We start from the raw sequence: 5,978 nt of genomic DNA, 5'->3' as shown, positions 1-5,978 counted from the left end.
AGAATGATGTACAAATGCGCTTTACACAATTGATGTGTGTATGGATTGTGATAACAGTTGTATGAGCCCCTAATAAAATGTTTAAAAAAAAAACCTCAATAGAGAAGAAAGCAGAAAATAGTAAAAACCAGAAAAAAAACAAAAAAAGTTCTACAAAGTTAAATTTAGTGGGAGATAAAATATGATAGAGGAAAGTGAATATTCCACACCAGGGGTCAGCATTCCATGGCCCCTAAGCTCCCCCAATGCTGCTGCCTATTTCTGTACGGCTTGCAAGTGAAGGGGTACGGTTTGCATTTTCACATCATGAAAATCAAGGGAAAAGAATGTTTTGTGACATTTGAAATTACATAAAAATCAAATTTCATCGATTTCCAAAAATACTTTCATTGGAATACAACAAAGATCATTCATTTATATACTATCTATGACTGCTTTCAGGAGCTCTGGTGGCACGCAGTGGGTTCTACGTTGAGCTGCTAACCTGTCAGCTAACCTCAGTCAGCAGTTTGAAACTACCAGCCTCACAAAAGGTCGTAAAGCTTCACAGCCTAGGAGACCCACAGGGGCAGTTCTCTGTTCGCAGGCTCATGAGCTGAAGGCTGCTTCTACTGTTTTGAAGCTCAAAACAGATCTTATGGCACACAAAGCGACTCAGGCTAGTTACAGAAAGAGCTGGTCCCTTTCCTACACCACTGATAAGTCAGTATTGTACTCTCCTCACACCTACTAAATAGAACAGAAACACGCTTTCTACCTGTACCAAGAGTCCGTTTAAAAACAGTTTTAAATCAGTTTATACTTGGAGAACAACAAAGGATTTTTTTAAAAAAACATACTCAACGAGGTCTCAAGGCTCTGAACAATAACCCTGCCACATCTGGATCGCTGTAGTTCTTGTTGTTTGTTTAGGTACGGCATTAAAGCATTATCTATCTCCAGTACTGTTTGGCACCCCTTAAATTTTGTGCAGAGGCAATGCCGTCCTCCCCTCTCCCTAGCCCTGCTCCTGCCTCAACACTCAATCCACTGGCCCAATCTCTCCAATTCCAGAATCTATCCTAAGGAAGTAGCAGAAATGAGGGCCACGTTGCTTAAAAAGATCCTCCTCCTACTACGATAGCTTAAATCTGAAACAACAAAGGGAAATGAGGAACTCTTATTCTTAATGATGTAAGAAAAGGTCTATAAAACATAATACAGATTTACATCTACAAAAAATTACCTTGGTGTTAGGAATTTTTTAAATACATTTCTATATTGCCCCAAATATAACACATTTGTAAAGTACATAACAAGCATATGTTGCTTTATATCCAGAAAAACATGTTTTAGTACGTTACAATTTACTCAAACAAGATTCAACAACAAATTTTTTAAAATATGTATTTTATACCATGAGCAACCATCCTCCTTGTTATAACACCAGAAATTCAGGGAATCCTTTTTGTATTCTACTAGTGATATGACCTCTGCAGCTAGCATACCTCATCATCGTAGATACAGTTAATATTATTTTATGCATCAGCCTGGTCTACATCAGAGCTCAACAATGGAAACTGTGCTTTCCAGGCTGCAGCCCTCAGGCGCGTCTCCTCCGAGCGCTCTCTCCCTTCAGCTCCACACAGTATGGCACTGCTTTCACAGCTACCTCCCCAAGACACCACTTTTTTCAGAAAAGGTAACTTTTCATTATTGTCAGCTCCATGAAATTCCTCCAGAGATCAGAGGACGACACAGACTAAACGAGTTAATGCATACATTTTATCTGCCATAATTTCTATCATTCCCTAACTTACCATCCACAACTATTTCAATATTCTTTAGCACAATCTACTTATGATACTCTAATTCCGTTACATGCCCGTTATATATCATCAACAAGAGACTTAAAGTTGCATTACAGCCTTTTAAACCGACTATTTCTCTTCTCTTGTTTTGTTTTGCTCTGCTTTCTGGTATGAATAAGTTCTAAGTTGCATTTGGCTTTTGGCCCAGATGCGAAGTACTTACATTGATCTCATCTAACAGCATCTGATGTGTTTCAAGTCATTGAGACTGCTTTTTAAAGGCCTTCTTTATCTGTGATAAACTGCTTTATAGATTACCTATATTTGTCATTAATTTATGTCCTCCTTGTTATTACCACAACTATTTTTTACCCTCAAACAAAGAGGCAAACATTTCAGGCCCCATAAATGTTCAAAGACTCTATCTTCTGAGAGGCCTGTGCATAAAGGAAGGGCACCTAGGGGTTTTCTGTCCCACAGTGATATTTAGTTCTGGCCTGCTCTTACTTGCTTGCCCAGGTAACATCCAGTCAGAATGTTTTCTTAAGGTCTTTTAGAACTTAGTTTGGAATGGAGTAAAACACTTTCCTCAGAAAGGGTGTTCAATACTAGTTCTGAGGCAGAATCAATGTCCAGGACATACATCTAGAGCAGGCCAGGGGAGGACTAGCTGGAAAAAAAAAAAGCCAACATCTTGGTTAAGTTCACCTGGTTACCTGCCAGTGGCCCAGGTAACTGGGACCACGACAACACATAGCTGTGTCATTATAGGGCAATACCTACATTTCCTGTAGATGAGGGAAGCACCTGTCATGCAATGCTTTCTCGATTACTTCTTTTCTTCATAATAGTTTTTTGAAAGAAATGTACACCGGAACAAATTAGCATTGTTACTTGTTCATAACAATCAATTCGTTGTTGTTAGGTACTGTCAAGTTGCTTTTGATTCACAGTGACCCTCTGTTGTTCTATCAGAATTGCCCAGACCCTACACACCATTTTCACCATCACTGCTATGCTGGGACCTATTGTTTCCGTCCCAGTGTCAATCCATCCTCTCTACTTTACCAAGTATGATGTCCTTCTCTAGGGAACGGTCCATCCAGATAACATGTCCAACTACATGAGACAAAGTGCTGCTATCTTCCTAGGACTAGTCTAGCTCTACTGCTTTCAGGGGCGGCAGTTCACGGTCTAATCAATATTCTCCATCAATACCATAATTCAAAGGCACCATTTCTTCTTTTGTCTTTCTTATTCACTGTCGATCTTTTGCACGTAAAAGAGATAACTGAAAATAGCATCGCTTGAGTCAGGTGCATCCTAATTTTCAAAGTGACATCTTTCCTCTTTAAGACTATAAAGGAAGTCTTTCACAGCAATTTGCCTAATGCAGAATGTTGTTTTGATTTTCTGACTGCTGCTTCTACTGTCGATTGCAGATCTAAGTAAAATTAAATCCTTGACAACGTGTATCCCTTTGCTGTTTATCATAATGTTGTTTAAGGCTTCAGTTGTGAGGATCATTGCTTTGTTTGGTTCCTATGTATGCCATGTGATGAAATTCATACAGAGACTGTACTTTAAATCCTCTGTACTTTTGCAAGCCAGGTTGTGACTGAAGCATATTGCAGGTTGTTACTGCATCTTCCTCTAAGCCTGATGCCACATTCTACCACGTGTAGTTCAGCTTCTTGAATTATCTGCTCAGCATACACACTGAATAAGTATGGTTAAAGAATACAGTCCTGACACACATCTTTCTCAAACCCAATCCACACAGTATTTTCTTAATCTGTTGGAATGGCTGCCTTTTGGGTCTACAAACAGGTTTTACATGGATATGATGAAATATCCCAGAATTCTCCTTATTCTAAGTATTCTCCATAATTTATTATCCACACAGTTGAGTGCCTTTGTATAGTCAACAAAACACATGTAGACATTTTTTTTTCTGGTATTTTTTCAGCCATGACCCATCTGACAGCAATGATATCCTTTATTCCCAATCCCTTCTGAATCCAGTTTGAATTGATGGTAGCTTCCTTTTAATGTGCTAGTGCAACTGCTTTTCAATTTTATCAAAAATTTTAGTTGCATGTGATGTGAAAGTTATTGCCTAATAATTTCTACATTGTGTTAGATCGTTTTTCTTTGAAATGGACGCAAATATGGATCTCTTCCAGTTGGTTGACCAGAATTGCTATCTTCCAAATTTTTGGTATGGGTGAGTGAGCACTTGCAGCCTTGCTTCTGTTTTCTGAAACATCATAACTGGTATTCATCAACTGTTGGGAGCCTTGTTCCTGACCATGACTTTCAATGCAGATTAGAGTTCTTCCTTTTATGCAGTGGTTCTCAACCTTCCTAACGCCGCAACCCTTTAATACAGTTCCTCCTGTTGTGGTGAACCCCCAACCATAAAATTATTTTCGTTGCTACTTCATAACTGTAATTTTGCTACTGTTATGAATCAGTTGACCCCTTTGAAAGGGTCGTTTGATCCCCAAAGGGGTCGCGACCCACAGATTGAGAACTGCTGCTTTAATACTACTGGTTCCTGATCCTTTGCTACCTCTAGAAATGGTTGCAAATCTATAGTCTTCCATCTTCTTTTGATGCGCACTGCATTATTCAACATTTTACCCATAGAATCCTTCAATATTATAACTTAAGGCTTAATTTTTTTCATTTTTTTAACTTAAGAAATGCTGTGCGTCTTCTTCCCTTTTGATTCTCTATCTCTGGGTCTTTATGCAATTTCATTGTAATACTTCGTCTTCTTGAGCTGTCCTGTGAATCTTCTGTTCACCTCTTTGTCACTTTTCCCATTCACTGTAGTTACCCTACTTTCAAGGACAAATTTCAGAGTTTCTTATGAATCTATGTTGGTCTCTCTTTTCTCTTCTGTTTTAATAGCCTTTTTCTTTCTTCATGGATGATGTTCTTGATGACATCCAACAACTTATCTTCAGTCATTAGTGATCAATGTGGCGAAACTATTCTTGAGATGCTCTCCAAATTCAGGTGGGCAATCTCTAGGCCCTATTGTTGCTTTTATGGACTTGCTTTAACCTTCTTCAGCTTCACCTTGAACTTGCATATGTGCAATTGGTGGTCTGTTCCACAGTCATTCCTTGTTCTTTGTTCTTCTCCATCATCTCTTTCCACAAATGTAGTCAATTTGGTTCCTATGTATTTCATCTGGAAAGGTCCACATATACAGTCACTGTTTTGTTGTTTTAAAAAACATGTTACAATGAATACGTTGATCTTGCAAAATGCTATCATTTGATTTAAAGTATAACTTCTACCACCAAGGTCGTATTTTCCAACTGCTATTCCTTCGTTGTTGCCACCTTTCACATTCCAATCACTAGTAATTATGAATGGATCTTGATTGCATGTTTAATCAATTTCAGATGGCAAAAGTTGATGAAAATCTCCAAATTCATCATCTTCGGAATTAGTGGTTGGTACAAAAAATTGAGTAATACCTATACTACCTGGTCCTTGAAATGTTCTTTCTGGCAATGAATATGACATGTTGGTGGCATGTTTCAAAATATATTATAAACATCTAATTCTGTACTGAAACAGTTAGCCAGTTACCTAATAGTATAATCCTACTTTAGAGATTTTAAGTCTTACATTATTTCTAACACATGATAAATGAATATTTAAAAACTTATCTTTAAATGATTTTTATCTTGGTTTCAAGAGAAAACTGATATAAATATTGGTAAGCTAAATTTTTCAAATTTATTTCCAAAGCCATTCTTTATAAAATACTTTTTAAAAAAATCTTGAAATTTTAAAAGCTCTACCACCAACAAAAAAATTACAGATAATTTGATATTAGGTAAAAGAACCTTCATGTAAACACACAAACAAAAAACACTTATTTGGAACATTATCTTCTTGTAACACTTTAAAGTAATTAAGGAAATATGAATGACCAGTATAAGTATACCATTTTGCCAACACTTAGTAGATTTTGAAATATCATATTATGATAAACACTGCAGTACATTTTCAATAATTAATTGAGGTCTTAAATTATATTTCTATAAAGATTTTAATTGGAATACAGTGAACCCTCGCCACTTCGCGCTTCGACTTCCGCGGCTTCACTCTATCGCGGTTTTTGCGTAACAGCGCATGCTCTGTCATTACTGCCACTGATTG

General features: G+C 37.3%; 1 protein-coding gene across 1 annotated transcript in view; it reads right to left on the bottom strand.

Moving 5' to 3' along the window:
- The window catches only part of TMEM168 (transmembrane protein 168), a 36,143-nt gene that overhangs the window by 6,294 nt on the left and 23,871 nt on the right, over window positions 1-5,978 (bottom strand). The gene's annotated exons all lie outside the window — the stretch shown is intronic.

The sequence above is a fragment of the Echinops telfairi genome, unplaced genomic scaffold, assembly GCF_000313985.2.
Source record: "Echinops telfairi isolate 266 unplaced genomic scaffold, ASM31398v2 ScPeMD7_23;HRSCAF=83, whole genome shotgun sequence".
Taxonomy (NCBI): Eukaryota; Metazoa; Chordata; class Mammalia; order Afrosoricida; family Tenrecidae; genus Echinops; species Echinops telfairi.
The sequence above is the reverse complement of the archived record's forward strand: the minus strand, read 5'-3'. Positions and strand labels throughout refer to the sequence as shown.